The following is a 17907-nucleotide window of genomic DNA, read 5'->3' as shown; positions in this document are numbered from 1 at the left end:
AACCACGGGCCACATCATAGAGAGAACTTTATTTTAACAGAAGATTGTAACAGAACCATGCTGTCAGTACCTCGGTCTTTTCTTCAGCTATCGCTAGTAGAGATGTAGTCTTTATAGAGCTGCCCAAAAGGTCATTTTTTGTACCATTACAGCTTCTTCAACTCCACCCGACTTTCACAGGAACTTTGCAAAAATGTCAAAAAAGAGTGTTCCTGGCATGAGAAATTAAACTTATGATATGACCAAGATCTGTTTCGCATTGGTGCCCCCATGGTTCCCCTGCAGCCCACGTCTTTCCATTGGCTGCACAGGAATATCCTCAATAACACTGCGACTCCATCTTACACCCACCCCTATACGTGGTGGCAGGTGGCCCATGTGAGTTATATCAGAGGTGCATCAATAAACTCGCCTCTGCCCCTCTTACCTCCTTTTCATATAGGCAGGCAGGCACCTGAATGAAGCGGTGGTGGAGGTCTTTCTAGAGCCGGTAGAAGGAATTGGACTGTTGAGAGACCTGAAAATAAGCAATCTGAACTATTTGGTGCCAGTGTAAATAAACTTGGATTACTCTTCAATGGGACAGAAGTTTAGAAGGGTGGATAGTGCCACATGACAACTAATGTACTATTAGTGTCCCTATAAAAAAAGACAAATAATATTAGCCTCAATGCATAGTCCACACGAGAATCGCAGAGTTAATTTGTGATGGGCGCTGTAAATACACTGGTGAAGTAACATGTTTGCTGCAGTTGCATACAATTTTTCACACCATAATGAACCTTTTTGACATTCACATGGTGCACAGAAACACAAAACAGATAATTCTTTCCTGATAGCAATTTCTTCTTCTTTTAGCTCGGAAAAGTATTTTTTACAACCTAATACATTCTACAGCTTTTGCCAGCCATCACTAAAATCTCTACTGTGATGTAGTGATTTACAATTCCTAATTGGCTGACATTTACCTGTATTTATTCATCTCTAACCGTACACTTTGAAGGGGTATAGGGCCCTTGAATTAATACAGTGTCTTTGTTCTGCAAATTTATCTGGGAGGGTATTTGACAAATCAAGGGTTCAAGGTGGGTCCAACATTGCTCCACGGTTGCATGGATCCATGACAGAGTTTCATGACTTCCACATGAGCTACATTTACATACAAATAATCGAAACGAGGATCATTTATATTGTGACTAGCCTGAAAATCGAACACAACTATTGTCAACAGGTAACCATGCACCATTTTCTAAATCCCACCTTTAACCTTCATCTATTTTGGATGAGTGAGTGGCTAAATGCAAGCATGAGTTTGTGGGTAGATGATTGAATGCCTGAGTGCAGGTATCATGAGTAATAGAGAGCATGGAAGGATGGATGAGTAGTTGCCTGTTTGGAAGTATCTATTCATCGACCCATTGACTCATTCTTGCATTTACTCACCATCCACAGTAGCACTTACACACAAACTCGCCAAAGGATGAAGAGGAGCTTTCAGTTAAGTTCTTTCCCCTATGTGTCCTAAAGAGCCTTGTGCCCCCCCACAGACCTCACACATAATTGAGACACTTTTCCATCATCTGATGTAATAAATTGAAAGTGCCCCTGCTGTGTAGTGACCTTAAAATTCATTACTGCCAATCCTGTGCTCTTTCGATGTCTATGCCATAGGCGTATAACTTTCCTCTTCTCCTGAATTTAGTTAGACCACTACCTCTTGCATGATGGTTCCAGCTTTTTTTTAAATCACTCTCTCTTTGTTCAATCCAAAGACAAATCTTTCAGGCTTTAACATTTTTTCATTTATGCTTTTTAACATATATCACAACATTATGAATAAGGCACCCCATACGGTAGTCTTGATATAGTCACATATCACACTTTTACATGTCAGTCTACCAAAAAAAAGCATGTCATCTTATGCTATATGCTCTTACTCTCTGTCTGCTGATGGCTCGACTTCCCTACTTCACATATTTATTCTGTAGGGTTCCCAAAAATCTCATGGGCGTGCCTTCAGATGCAGTATTTCATCATATTCGAATTTCTTTGTACTGCAATATGTCTTAGCCATGCTTCAGTCATTGTGGCCCTAGAGGTCAGCCAATGGGTGGCCACTCGCCTCTTGACCAGCTAAAGCGCCATGGACACCAGCCTGTGCCTTCCTTTTGGTGACCACGGTTAGTGCCAACAGTACAACTTCTGGGGTTACCATAGTTCCACGTCAACCATTACCTCCAATATTTCAATCACCTCAGGCTAATACCAGCTCACCTCTCCGCAAGTTCATGTGATATGCAAACATGATAAATGAATGCCTTTGCATTTTTAAAACTAAACTAGACTATCTGGTTTGAATGTAGCTATGCTCTCTGGACTATAATACAAGCCGTCCAGCATTTAAAAATAGACCAGTTTGTGTCTAATTAAATAACGCGTCCTTATCTTGTCTGGAAGAATATTTCCAGCTTTTCTCGGGTAGGGGCTTGCCCAGCTGTATCTCCCATGCCCTCAAACCTGCTTAACCACGAGATATCTTAAATAAAAGGCTCTCTTCATGGTTAAAAGAAATTGTCTTACCTCGCTCCCCTCTCTGAATCATCTTGGTCAGTATCTCCAGTCCTTAGGAGGGTAGGAGATCCCAAAGGTTTTGAACATGGCTGCCGCCTTGGCCGATGCTCCAGCACATACCGCTAATGCATTACCACCCCCTTTCTACTTGAATTCTTGTAATGTCATAAAGATGTTTGAGTCTTACATACATGGATAGTCCTCCATTCCAGGTCCTTCCTATCTGCAGTTTGGTTAGGAATATAAAGAAGACCAGCAGAGCACATGTTGTGGAAGACAAGCAAGGGAGCAACCAGGGACATTGTACTATGGGTGAACGTCTACAATGCGCGACATAGCAGAAAACATCAGGAGAGAACAACAGAAGTGCACATTTTACAATAACAAACACAGATTCAATAGCCACACATTTTTGCCCATATTTATTGTGGTTAAGGCACACATTTTATGCAAAGATGAAGGCGGTTCCCTGAGTGATTTAGATAACTCACCCTAGTATTAATCTTCGGTGGGTTTCTCAGTGTCTTGGTAGTTCCTCCCTAGGGGCCACCTACCTTTGGCGTACCTTTTTGGTGATTTCCACGCCTGAGCATTGAGTATGCTTCAGTTGCCTGGAAGTGTTAGTTCTTATAGAGGTTTCTGGTGGGAGCAGGGTACATACTGAGACAAGTTTAATGGTTGTTAGAGTGGTGTCTATCTTGTGGATTTGAGGGTTGTAACGCGTGCTTCAGTTTTGGTTTTAATCTTTGTTCTCTTTGGCCTTTGTCTGGAAGCCCCTCTTTCCATTACAACACAGTCCCGAAAACAGCTCTTTACATTTCGTGTTTACTATGTACATTTACCACTGGGAGACGCTTTAAGATGGAAGCAATCGTATGTTAATAAGAGATGCAAAACGTTTGTGGGTCTTCTGAAGGCGCAAAGCCTCTTGAAATAATTGCTGTTTTGTGATGTAAATACGAATTTGCATGAATACTAAAGCAAAATATTTTAATGATAATAAGGACCCCATTTTCCCACCTTGTCTAAGTGGTATTTAAATATGCAATCTGAAAGCTGTCCAGAAGATTAGGAGGCCAGTGCTGCCCATCCACAATAGGTGGAACACGTTGTGGCTTCCAAACCACCCACTCCGGTACCTCCTGAAGCAGATTCATTTTTTCTCAGTTGCACAGTCTTGGCAGAAGGGATGCACCTTGCTTGAATAACTATTCCTGATGCTTTCCACTGATGAGGAGCGTGGGTGTTGCTAAAGATAGATCTGCCTCAAAGACTGGAAACACAATATTACTTTAAGTTCATGTTAATGTTATGCATGCTATTCTGCATTCGTGTTATTTTCGGAAATAAAGTCTTTGTCTGACTTAATCTGTTTGATCCACCCTTTCCTGAGACATTTAGACGCATCAGATACTGGCAATTTATATATAAATTTAAGTCCATCAGGTGTTATCTAATGGACGTGGAACATTTACAGAAGTGCACCATTAATACGGTTATATGTCCCTCCGTACTGGGCAATGGCAGCACGTGTCTCTTTAATGGATATAAGTTGCTTTAAAAAAAGATGTTTCAGTTTGGGAAAGCATATGCGGTGATGGTCAGGCACGGCCGGTACAGGTAAGAGCGGTGGGGTGGGCGGAGAGAAGTTGACATACAATGGGATAGGTAAAATAAATAAATAAATAACACCACTTATGTTGCGCTCGCTGCAGTATTGTTTTATTTTCCCTTTCCCATCGTCTGTCGACACCCCGCCCCTTCACCCACCCCGACTCACCACTCTTAACTGTACCGGCTGCGCCTTGTGATGGTGGTCATAGAGGGGTCACAAATTGAAACCTTCCTACTTAATCCTTAGGCAAGTCCTTTCGTGACACCCGGCAAATGGGCATTTGGCAGCGAGGACTGTCACTATATAGAGTGTATTGTAAAATAACAGGCTGGTCACAAAAAGTCGGTGCACGATTTGCACCCAGTAGGTGCAACCTGCCTGTAACTAGACCAGGTCCCTTTGGGGCTATTTACAGTCATGAAGTAGAATCAGGTGAGAAAACACCCTGGTGTAGGTATTACTCTCCCTGTGAACTGTTTGTTTTTGCACCAGATTATCACCTTTGCGTAAATATGCGGAATAAAGCGAGCAAAGCAGATGTGCACCAGTTTCTCCATGTTATCGTCCCTTGGAAGTCATCTTACGTGGGCCATTGCTACTACAATATCTTGAACAACCATCATTTGTACACCAACCACTAATGGAATATAGTCCTAAACGAGCACTATTGTTCTTTCCACCCATGTTACTCTTTGGCTTAGTCCTAATTGTACCCATCTGAATGAACCTCTAAGCAAGAGGAACTTATCCTAGCCTGGCATGGAATGAGCCAGCAGAAGGAGGTGGGGTTCGCAGTTTTTACCTAGCCCGTCTGGCCCTGACATCACCTGCATTTCTGGTCACAAGGCTGCCTCAAGGCGATCTCTACCAAGATTTTAAAGTTCTATTTTTTCTGCTTGGGACCTCTGGTAGTGTACTGGCTGGTTGCTGCTCCATCAGGTATGTGGGGGAGGGAATTCTTTGATTTAGCTGCAATGCCTCTTGAAGGGCCATTGCGCCTCCTCTTACCTTGACAGGGAAGAAGGTAGACAAGACACATTGTACAGATACATTTTTTATACATCACTGGTTCCCCAGCAACAGTAAAGAGAGTAATATTTTGACAAACAATTCTATATATTGGACAGGCTATTTTAAGTAGTGTCATGGAAACCGGGGTCAAGACAAGAGACTTTACTTAAAGCCCTGGTGAGTTGTGTGAACCCTTTAGTTTTGTTATGCTAACGCTAATAAGTAACAGTTGTGTAATTGTTACTTTACTAAGTAATATATCAATTGTTGACAAGTCAGATGATGTTTCTACATCACTAGGAGAGGGTTTATTCAGTGTAATATCCAAACACTTAATTTCCCTTCTTCCCATAACAGTGCCCCGTGGGGCCATTGTTACAGTTTCCTATGTGCATTACCAGTATGCCTCACCCTGTTTGTTTTCCTTCGTATGATACCTATTTTAGACCCATTCTACAGATGGTTCCCAGTGCTAGCGCTTCAGCCCTGTTAGATGCAGAAAAAGGGTTTTGACTGAGGTTTATCGGAGAAGGTTCTCATTTATTGATAAGGCTCCACCTTCCACACTCTTGAAGTAGACTTTTCTAGCGACTGACAGCCTTCTGTAGTTACCATATTGAGGATGCACCGCATTATATCACCCCGCTCCCAAAATAAAAGAAGTAAATAGATCTCTGATTTGGGCTTTATTAACTTTCTTACGTATTCCTTGCCTGTGTGTCATCGAGTTCCAATGGTCATCAGTAACTGCATTTCTTCCTGTTAATCTTCTTCTTGGCCAATAAGGGAGCTCAGTTTCCTTACCACCTGCCCAAAGATCTGCAGGTCACAGGTTCAAGACCAGGCAGGGAGGACTAATCCTTTCATCCCTCCGTGTTCTTTAAAGAGAGAACCATTGCGTTGACTGATGATACACCTAGTGGTGTGTATGGAATATAAATAGTTATCCTTTGCAAGAGGCAGCTCTATCCGTGTCTCTCAGTGCAGGGGATATCATTCAGCTAGAATTGCCCAATTGCTTGATTCAGGCGCCGTAATTGCAACGTTTGCTCTTAATGCAGTATCTTAGTATTAAACCCTCCTGTCGAAGCAACATTATGAAGGGGATTAGGAGGGAGTGGTTATATTATTTTAATGACATGCTGCCTCATTTCCTTATAATGATGATCGCTAAAGACAGTACTTGTAGGTATTAAGGGAACCCTGGAGTGACACATTAGCTCTATTTCATAGGATAATAATTGTTTGCCAGACCTGCACGACATTGTACGGATGACTTTACAACAAGTGTACATCACCATAAGGTTAGGATTCATGACAAACCAGAGACTTAAATATAACCAAATAACAAGTGTTATTTGGAAGAAGTGTACTAATAAACACACTTGTTAACATTTATTACTAGAGTACGAAAGTCTAACCCCTCTTTATTTCCACATCACCCTGTATAGAACTTGAGAAAACAGTGCGGATTGTCTCACAGATTCCATTCTAGTCTCAGCCGACAAAAGAACACAACTGGGGCCATACGCCAGAACTGTGTTAATGTGGCTCCATCTCACCTCACGGATTTATCCCTTCTGTGCTGGACTTGAATAGATACCTTAGTTTATTATAACTACTGCACATGGAGGAAAGGCGTGGCATAATCCATATAGGCAGAGCTGCTGCGTATAATTTATTTATTGGCATTGTTGAGGGAGGGAAGGGCTTGATGGCTCACTCGAGGCATCTCTCGTGAATCACGGCCACTCCCAGAGCATCTTACAGTCTAGTCTGCACACCTTCAGACGCACTAAATATAATAAGTGGCAATTGACTGTAATCATCATAAATACCACCCAGGTGTACACAAATGGATATACGTTAGTCATACCATCCAGTTGTTTCTTTTCCTTGTTACTCATTAAATAACTGCAAATGATGTACAGTGTTTCTGACACTGCTACTGTCTCAAGATGCTGTTCTCACTACCACCCCTTCAATTTCCAGACTGGTTAAACCAGCCCCTGTTACATTATGCGAGTGAGAACTGAGAGCAAGTCTGTCTCTGTAAGTTGTGTGTGCGAAAGAAGTGTTCTTCCCAGTGACACTAATAGGACAAGCATTGGCAAAGTCAGTAGGTCTGGCATTATCTGCTAGCATTTTGGCTTGGTAAATGCTCGTTTTGTTTTTGTAAAACTATGTCGGGGAAGCTGCTGCACCCCCATGAACCTAAAAAAAACGTAAACCACAAATATATGTTTTCGTCTGTAAAAGCACACCCATTGCCCCATTTTCTAAGCTGTAGTGAGTGGAATAAAAATTAGATTGACCCAGTAAGAGAGCAATGGGTGAAGAGAGATGGCTGAAAGCTCCTGTAAGAATGTATATGAGCATGGGTACCAGGGGCACAGGCTGGAGACAGGCAGGGCCGAGAATGAAGTCGAGGCTTGGGTCGATACTATTAAAGGTGCTGTGATGCCACACCTCAGTTGGGGCCGTTTTAAATAAACAGCAGTAGCCAGCACTGCTTCTCTTCAGCTGGCTTGTTGAGGCTGTGGCGTCCTCTAGTGGAGGTTCTGCCATTAGCTATGTCAGCGGGTTCCCTTGAATCGTGTTTCCAGGGCACAAGTGGGGCCGGTGCCAGAGTAAACAGCCACATCTGCCTCTTCCGTACCAGGGCTCCCAATGCTGCTCTTCCCGATTATCACCTTTGTTGTGCTGCAGTGTTTAATGGAATATATGACGTTACAACGCAAACAATTACAACGCAAGCATTTACAGCACAGTTTTTATATCGCATGATTTTACAACGCATGCCATTAAAATGCATGTTTTTAAACTACCATTACAACGCATACCATTACAACGCATAATACTTTTAGGGCAACAGTAGGGAAATGTGTTGGATAGTTTAGGGTTAAAAATTACTATTCCCACTCCAGTGAGTGCAACAGTAGGGTAAGTGTTGGATAGTGTAGGGGTACAAATTACTATTCCCACTCTAGTGAGTGCAACAGTAGGGAAAGTGTTGTGTAGTGTAGGGGTAAACATTACTATTCCCATGTACCCCAAAACCCATACCCACCCTAAACCTAAAAATCTCCATTACTTACCTTATAATGCATTGTAATGACATGCGTTGTATTGGTATGCGTTGTAATGGCATGCGTTGTAATAACCGCGTTGTAATGGATGTTTCCCTTTTAATGTATTACAAATGAAATATGACATTGACATTCGCTTAATATCTCTTCAAAGATAACTCTCAAATACTTCATACTTATAGTAAATGTAACTTTGTAGTTGTAAATAAGCTTTACTCCATGCTCTGAACAGGCGATTCAGTAGCAAATATAGTTGCAACCTAAAGGCAACATTTAAGGTTTTTTCAATCACTTTCGGTCAGCATGATATTGTTTTCGTGGAACATCCTGCTTTTCTGTAAAAACAGTTCATACAGAATAAAGCATAGCTGCACAATATTTCGTTTAAATTCCAGCAAGAGTTGAAAACAGGAAAGGCCATGACCATAGGATGAAAACACCCAGACCTATCTTAAAATACCTCTTTTGAAGAGGAGCAGGGTATGTCTCGGGCCATGGGATTCACTGTTGGACATTTCCTGGCAAATATTTACAATTAAAATAAAACCTGAAATGTATTCAAAAGCCTGTCAAGTTCATCCATGCGCATTCTGTTTCCTATGAAGTTTCTGCATTAATACCAAGAAATAAAAACATGAAAAATGTGTTTGTTACCTCAGTATTCATACTTTTAACACAAAAAAGGGGAGTTTTACTCCATGGAAATCTGTAGAGTTATATAAAAACTCAGTGAGATTCCGCGAAGTTCAACGAGCAAGCGGAATTCGGCACGTTGTGCTGTTTGCACTGATTTTTAGCGCCATGCGCTTGTTCAACGCTGTAAAATCAGAGCGAGTGGCACCATGCGGCGTGCCAGAGGATTCTGCTTCTTTCTGCTGCTCGAGTAGATTTTCTATATGAGCGGCAGCTCTCAACGCAAACAGACACGACCTGCCACGATTGCCCACATTGAGAAATCTCGCTGAGAGGCGTTCTAGCACCCAAAGACCGCGCTAAGGGGTGCAACTTCTTGCTTGCCAACTTAGCGTTGGCAGGCCGCATGCGTGACAAAACTCCACCACGCGGCGGTTGGTGGAGTTTTGCCAGAACTCCGCACTGTAAGCGGAAAACGCAGAGTGGGCAAAACTCTGCGAACTCTGCCGGTGGAGCAGAATTTGTCGCCCACCTCTCATAAAAACAAAATTAGCTCTAAGGGCTCAGATTACAAACTTTTGTTGAAACTAAAATGTGAATTGCTGTTTTCAAATGCTGTTCGGAGTGCAGAAAAAAAAGTTTCTAAATGTCTATCGCTATGCATTGCATTGGTTGGGTAACAATAACAACATTTTAAAAAAATTCTCTCGAATTGAGCATGCTCATGCAGTTCACAGTAGGTGATAACTTAGGCTGTGACTTTGAGTGGAGGACTGATAATTGATTTGAACGCTGCAGTGTGTCTACTCAACTCAAATGATGTAATCCTTTGTGGCTCCCATATTGACCTCAGAATTTACATGAGGTATATTTCTTATTTCTGTTGCTGTAATAGCAAATATCCTGGCATGAAAGCTGTAATCTTTTTTTTTTTTTAACTCTCAACTTTGTAAAAGAAATGAGTCCATTCTGTAATGATGACCAACAGAAACCCAGACCGTAAAATGATGTAGTTGGGTTTAAAGCAACAAAAATACCAGGTCACGGCCAGTGATGCTCTTCCTGCTCTGGCACTGGATGCTGCTTGTGAGAAGCTCAGTGTATGCCAACCCTTTACCTCCTTTAACCACATTCTTCGGGTTTGCTGAGCCTGCTGGGATGCAATCCATAGTTATAGGCAAGAACAGGATAAATACCCGGAAAGCATACATAACGATGTTCATTGGTTATACAAGAGAAAGGTAAAGGTGCTTTGAGAACACCAGCAGAACAAATATCAAAAACTCTGTATGCCACATGTAAAAGTTAACTGAACAAATATTTTGCAAGAGCTTGGCATACATTACCCATAACACTATGAATGTACTATTATTTATTGGTGAATTTCTGAGTTTCTAAACCTACCTTAGGCATTACAAGTAAGGCTTACCATAATTTCACTTTCACTATTGTTTTTTTTCCCTTCAAATAATGTTTTTAGGTTTTTGATCATTTACCACATCCAACAGTATTCCATCTTGACGTGGATGGAGAACCCCAAATGCGCATGTCTGAAGGGCATCCTCAGCAGATGTTGAATGCAGGACATGGTCTTAGGTCAGGCCCTGTGCCCAAACCGCAGCAGACGACCATCCCACAGTGTGCATGGCTGGAGGCCGTGTACAGCAGGGGGTGGCTGTAGGGCCCGGACTATATCCCGGTCCTGCATCCAGTCCGCTACAGGCAGCCAACCCCTGCGGAGCATGGTATTTGACTGTGCGCAGGGTGGTTAACCGCAGGGCCTGGACATGAGTGTCCAACCCACTGCGGGCAGCCAATCCTCTTTGGCTTAGGCCCTCCTCTTTTTTTTTTCTTTTAATATTTTTAGGGTTCACATACCCCATAGTAGGGTTCACTAACCAAGTGGCTATAACCAACAGCCCAGGGCACGCTCCATAAGCCTATGGGATCTGCAGACCTGGTTTTCAGGTTCCCGAACCAGTGCATGGACCAGCATAGACCCATGAAGCTTGCAGGGGGGTTAGTGGTCCCTGCTCATGAAGTGTTCTCCAGGTTTGCAGTCCTGGCCAGTATTCACCAGTGCTTGCAAACAAAAGAATCCTAATTTGATGTGATAAGCATGCCACATGCCACTCCAATGCCCTCTCTTGTTATATGATGTTATTTTTTATTGAGTGCACCTGCCACCAGAGTTTTCTGTTGCTGTGGGGCCAAATGCTTAATTTATTTAAATTATTTCAGTGAACTGACTGGTCCACACTGCCAGTGAATGGGCATTTTGTTTCTGAATTAAGGGGCTGGCTTGGTTTCACCAGACAAAACCTGCCATCATGGAAACTGTAAATGATTTAATGAACAGAAACCAAGTACTATCACCAGGAAAAGTGGGTGGTTAATTTTTGTTGGAGCAGGCACAAAAGGCGCTTCTGACACCTATGCCACAGAGATGGAGGAGGACTCCTGTTACAGGTGCATCAACCACAGAGCTCATGGAAACAGGGCTGCGCTCCTTCCCTACGAGGGCCACAGCGGATAGCCTTACTGTTGGTGAGAGAAGGGCTCACTAAGGGTCTTATTAAGATGGCGTTCGGTCGGACTGCCGATGGCGATAACGACGGTCAGGACATCGCCCGACAAGCAGTTGGCAGTCTGACTTAGGCATTACGATGCGACCACCAAGCTGGCAGTTGCAAAGTGCTACTTTACACGGCAGCTTGTGCTGCAGCCCAGGAAAAGTGTTGCAGCACACGCTGCTGTGTTAAGGACCACTTCCTGCACCACCACGCACTGTGTGGTGCATGGCACAGAGTGCATTGAGATACGTGGGGGCAGTACATGTGCCCCCTGGGCCACTTTACAGTGGGCCACAATGGAGGGGTGCCCTGTTTGGGGTCTCCAAAATCCGTTTCTGACAGCCTTTTCATGGCAGCCTTTCCGACGTGAAAAGGTTGTCAGAAAGGGATTTCGTAATCCTGACTGTGGTTTCTGCCTCTGCACTGCCCCATTCGGTATTGCGTTTCCGACCGCCACCATGACCAGATCACTGCTCCTGTTGGAGGCGGCGGTCTTCCCCGTGAACCTTTAGGGTCCGTCTGCCTGGATTGTAATCCAGCAGTCGGACCGAAGGGCTGTTGGTCGATTGGACTGCCACGGATGGCTTGTTGGTAGCTGTCCGACAGACATCGTAATCAGGCTCTTAGTTTGTATCTGGTTCTGTTTAGATATCACAGCGTCCCATTAATAATGATTTTGAATTCTTTTACTTTTTTTGCCTTACATAACTTGAAAAGTAAGGTACCCCCCCCCCCCCCCCCCCCACCTGATCACTTACCCGGTCTTAAAAACGAGTATAGCTAAAAAAAAAATCTTCAATTAGAGCATTTGGCTTGACAGAAAATAGTTGCACTAATTATGTTTGGTACCTTCAGATGAACATTTCTATTGATGTATTCATTTATAGTTTTTCATCAAACTGGACATTGACCTGAAATCGAAACCCTCTACCAACACCCACTCATCTTCCGCTTAAGCAGTCACCCACTAGTCTGCCTGAAAAGCACTTTGAGCCCTTGACAAGCGGTAGGAAAGCTCTATAGAAATGCTACAATACAATGCAAAGTACCTGTGGAGTGGAGAGAGAGCAGGAAGAGCTGTCAGTCAGTCTTTTCAGCAATCTTGACAGGTGCCAGGGAATGTGAATGATGAACAGATGTTTCAGTGAAGAGGCCATATTATAATGTCGCTAAAGATAGACCGTCAGCGTGATATGTGTCAGTTTAAGCCAGTAGTCTGTAGCGATCGATTAAAGGTGCATCGTGTATATAGGGTGGATTTAGAACCTGCTCTGACTCTCTACCAGCTAGACTACATGTGTGGGGGGGGGGGGGGGCAGAGATGTCTTTCCAATCCTAGTTTGAAACTATGAAGTATTTTTCCAGACTCCAGTAAGGCAGAGGGATATTCCAGAGCATGGACTCCTGAATGTGTGGGGAGCAACTGCTGTATCACTTTACTTCGGGTGGTTGAATACGATTCCCTGCAACCTATTCCGTAATCCCGACAGCGGTGCCTGCCTCGGCACTGCCTCCATTCATGATTGCGATTCCAAGTGCCGCCCCGACGGGATCACTGATCCCAGGGATTGATGGTGGTGCTGGAAGCCTTTGGGTACTATGTCGCCCAATGATGGCTGGTCAGCTTTGTTGTATGCACCAAGTCTGTATAATACGAGCCACGCACCCAGTGCCACGAGAATACACCACTGAACATTATGTACAGTTTCCACTGAGATCTCATATTTAAAACCATCGCCTCAGCTGTTGCTGCTGAGTTTCCTATACCGGAAATACATCGTGCATGTGGAAAGCCAATGACATTTAATCGTGCAGATGGCAGGCAGATGTGGAACTGGCCGGCACAACATAAACTGCTCCCTTGCCTAGGAAGAAGTTGCTTTTCTTGATAACACTTTCTTCATGGTTAAAGTGGGGAAGTTTTTAAGTACAGTCATGATCTCATACAAATCCCTGTATCAGAGTTGTCCAGGCGCTGCCGCGCCCTGGAACCCGAATGGATGCGGAAACGAAGAGCATGATTGGTTTCCTTTTTTTATTCCATTAGAATTTTAAAGCAAATGCAGCACATTCCGTGTAGAGTGATTGCAGGTATTTCTGCACTGATACTCTTAAGTGACCACTGGAAAATGGCGCACAGTCCTTGTAGTAAAAAAAAAAAATCAGAATCTTAATCCTGCCACTGCCAAATCTCCCAAATTTGTTGGAGCTAAAGTTCCCTGTAGTGCTTCAGTTGTTTATTTTTAGGTCTGGCCAAGGAAGGCTTTAGTCTTGATTCATACTGGGCATTTCGGTAAAAGGGCGTTGCTTTCTTTAATGGTGGGTATGTAGTGTTTTCTCACTTCTCATTGACTCTTCCTTTGAAATTCATACCTCGTGGCGGGCATGTTGAGTGTTTATATGCCCTAGTTGTTAAATGAGCTGATGTCCTAATATGGGCCATTTTAGGTCAATCTGGTTTCAGGGCGGAATATAGAAAATAGTTAGTTGTTAAACATAGTTTATTTAGCACAGCAAGAGGCATGTGGACGCTCCTTCAATCAACATGGCTCATTGAGCTAATGCTGACCTGGGACCAGCTGGACACAAGTACAAATCCCCACAAGGCCTACTGGGCTACCCATCCTTCAGAGGTTGGTGAAGTACCATTTAACTCAGCAGTAAATAGTAGCACCTGTTATTTTCAGCACATACAACAAGTAGAAATACGATATGAAGTGCTACTTTAAAAATAATTAACTTTTGTAGGGAGAAATATGCAGAATGTGTGTTCTGGTAGGGAGTAAGCCTTTGGTGTTTTTCAATTGAAACCAATGTTTTCCTTCTCTGTTCTCACCTTAAGTTCATGGCACCTCCTCGGATTTTCAGTTATTTTCTTTGCTCCCCTTTGTTGATCATCTTAACCTTTCTAAGAGTCTTCTCAAAAGACCAGACAATCATATATAAAAAGTATGCTACAGTAGTGAATTGATCACTGGACAAATAGTTGCTGTTCAGTATATCTCTGGGAAAATAACTCTTACTAGCCCACTTAAATTCACTATGGATGGCATAGCCTATTCTCTGTTAATACACCGGACACTGTACGACTATATAAATAGGAGGCGTGATGATATGTAGACATCCTAAAAGGAGCAAGCAACCAGATTCTGCTGCCAGGGCCCTGTGTGCAAGGCCTCTGCTCGGTGTGACTGTTACAACACCACCTCGATTGAATTTGCACTTGGCCTTCCGATATATTGAGCAGAGAGATGCTTTAATGCACAGATCATAAGGTTTTGATAATTTTCAGTTTCATAGATAGCTCTTGCGGTGAACAAAGTCTTGAAACGGTGGCAAGCACATTGCAGAAACTACCTAATACAAGGGCTTACTTTATTGTGAACATTTTTTGTGTTCATCCACCACCGACCAGAGTTAGGGCATTTTTTCACTTTGTGGAGGAACATCTAAAACTACCTTTTAGTAGTAGGAATGTTGTTTTTTTCCTGCTGTTTGGTCACATTTGCAAGTCCAGTTTATGGTATGCAGTTTCAATAGAGTGCTTGTGCAATAGGCCCATTTGTTTCTTGTGTAATACTGAAAGCAACACGTGCAGCTGGTGGAGTGGGGCAGCCTTTGCTCTCCATGGACAGCCTGTCCCACTGTCGACAGTCATCCAATCTCTGACATACCTTTCGTGACTTACCCGTTGACCAAAGTAACAGCACAGAACAAAAGAAGGGTTAATCCTATGTGATCCTGATAGGTCCAGTTTTTATGACTGACCACAATATATCTGATGTCCCTAATGAGGAATCGACTTTCTCAGGATTTTCTGCTCCAATCAATAGGCAAAGATCTACATTGCTTTTCAGGCTGCTTCTGAAAAACCGCTACTTGAGCGATTTCCAGCTGATTGACGCTGTCGGACAGACTAGCAAGTGTATAAGAACATACATGGTTGTTAATTGGGCAGATAAACCAGTTTATAATCACAAAAAGGCTGTCTTCTGGTCCAATGATCCATAAAAATAATCACAAATATATGATCCCCTTACAAGTTCTTAAATATAATTTATACAAAAATAATAAACAAAAGCTATTGGAAATATTAGCGGAAACTAATCAGTCATAGAGCTCACCAGGCAAGATGATCTTTGGAACATCAGGTTTATTAACACTGCTTGCCTCACAGTATAAAGTGCTACATGTATAATAGAGTATTCAGTTTAGCATCTTTCTATAGTAACTGCATATGAAAATGTTTTGCAATATCTTTTACACTGTGTTGGTATTCCTACTTCTGCATGGACATTAAATCTGATCTCATGAGTTTTAACCCCTTCGGTGCTCATGACGGAACGGTTCCGTCATGAGCCACGGTTGAGCTGTGCTCATGACGGAACCGTTCCGTCATGACCACGCCCGCGCAGGAAAAGATCAGCACAGCAGGGGAATCCGTCCAGCATGGAAGGGGTTAAACAAGCTTTCTTTTGAAAAGTGTCCTCTGTAATGCCTCAAACTCATGTTTTGCAGCGTGTATTGACATTACTTGAAAAAAATTGTTAATTTGGGATATGCAATATACCCACTGCTCCTAAGACAGCATGTACGATGCTGAGGGGGCTCGAGGGATAGAATCTGCACTTGCTCATCCTGTGTTTGAGGCAGACGAGTGACAGTAAAAAATTGCCTCCTCTCCCCATAAATCTGCTCCCTAATCTGCTCCCTAGGCTGCTGCAGAGCACCAAATGGCTAGCACATTTGTTGCAGTTACTAGTAGTGTGGAAAGTAAAAGGTAAGCATTTTCCTTTCAATTCTGGCACTTCATGAGACAGCGGTTTCATGCTTTTAAGTACCTGCAACTAGTAGGTGCCTATCAATATAAATAAATAATATGTAGATTTTGATACTAAAACTGATTCTGTGTTTGGAGATTCCTTCTAAAACCTAAAACTTCCCTAGGGCAGAATTGTAAGGCCGTAGAGTATTTCATTTAATTTTAGACATCCTAGAGTCCTTCACAGACAGACAGACAGACTGACAGACACCCTCCCCCCCCCCCTCCCCTTAGTATTGCTGAAAATAAGGCTAGGTGCACAGGGAGATGTGCATGGTGACTTGGAGAAATACTCAGTACTGTAACAGGGAAACATGCTCATCAACACTTGAAAGGGGAAATAAACTCTCCAACATAGCAACTGGGAGACTTTCACACTCACAGGGAAGGAACATATGCAGACATTATTGCACAGAGTCATTGATCTCACAATGGTGAGACATTAGCATCGTACCAGAGGGATACTGGAGTACAGGAATAGTTAGACAGCAGAAACTGATAGCGGACAAGGAGTGAGAAATAGAACACCGACATGAACCAGGAATGCGTCATCTCTTCCAAGTATTTCACAGCCTGCCGCTAGTTAGGGAGCCCATTGCACTGCAAGATGATACCTACACCGCGTTATTCACAGTAGAGCACAAGAAGGGTATAGCACGGCACAGGAGACTCTAGAACAGTGGTTTTCAAACTTTTTAATGCCCCCACCCCCCTCCGTGGGGAAAATAAATCACCGCAGTCCCTCTCAATTTTTCACAATTATTCTGTTAAACTGGTAGTGTTTAAATATGTATAGACTTATTTAAACATCGCAGTTAGGTTCTGTTACCGTTTTACAAATGCAATCAACGTGTTAAAGTATCCACAGTGTGATTGATAGAAGTGGGGGTTTTGAAGAATCTTTGGAGTCCCTTTCGACACCTTCTCGCAGCCAGAATATAAATGACAAAAGTTGTTAGTGATGGCCCATTGCAGAGTGGCTTAGTGCGCTAATTTTTTTTCTGCTGAAAACAAAGGACTATTATCAGCATGATGCTTCTTATGGCCGGAGCCCCCGTGCGGTCACTTGAGGGCCCCGTAGTGGGGCAGGCCACTCAGTTTGAAGACCCCTGCTCTAGAACATACACGCATGAGTATGCGACTCAGGAAGACACTGACTCCAAATCTGTCAGCAACCCCACACCGGAAGTCCTCTCCAAGCAGGAAGGTCCACAGCGCTACATGAACATAACAAGACAAGCTTACTGTTTGTAAAATGAAGTGACATAGCAGCACAAGGCACGGCGTCCTAGATATCCCAATGCAGGTCAGTAGTCTCTTCAAATTCATACATTGGAGGACATTCTATGTTTCACAAACATTACCGTAAACATGTTGGTTAAGCCCTGAGCATTCAACCTGCATTTGGTAATTTGCCCTGTGTCCGTTTCTTCACACCTGTCTTTTGGTTTCTCATTATACATTTATCAGACTGGTAAATCTGTCAAAATGAGTCTAATAAAAGGAGTTGTAAAGAAACACAATGTCACCGATACCAAACGGACGAACGTAAACACAAAGGATCACATCGCCAGTGCGCTTGTGTCCATTTAT

The 17907-nt window shown here is 43.0% G+C and overlaps 1 protein-coding gene across 2 annotated transcripts in view; it reads left to right on the top strand.

Moving 5' to 3' along the window:
• Window positions 1-17907, top strand: part of BICD2 (BICD cargo adaptor 2) — a 299787-nt gene that overhangs the window by 275020 nt on the left and 6860 nt on the right. The gene's annotated exons all lie outside the window — the stretch shown is intronic.

Source organism: Triturus cristatus, chromosome 9 (genome assembly GCF_964204655.1).
Source record: "Triturus cristatus chromosome 9, aTriCri1.1, whole genome shotgun sequence".
Taxonomy (NCBI): domain Eukaryota; kingdom Metazoa; phylum Chordata; class Amphibia; order Caudata; family Salamandridae; genus Triturus; species Triturus cristatus.
Note: the sequence above shows the minus strand (reverse complement) of the source record. Positions and strands in the feature narration are given on the sequence as shown.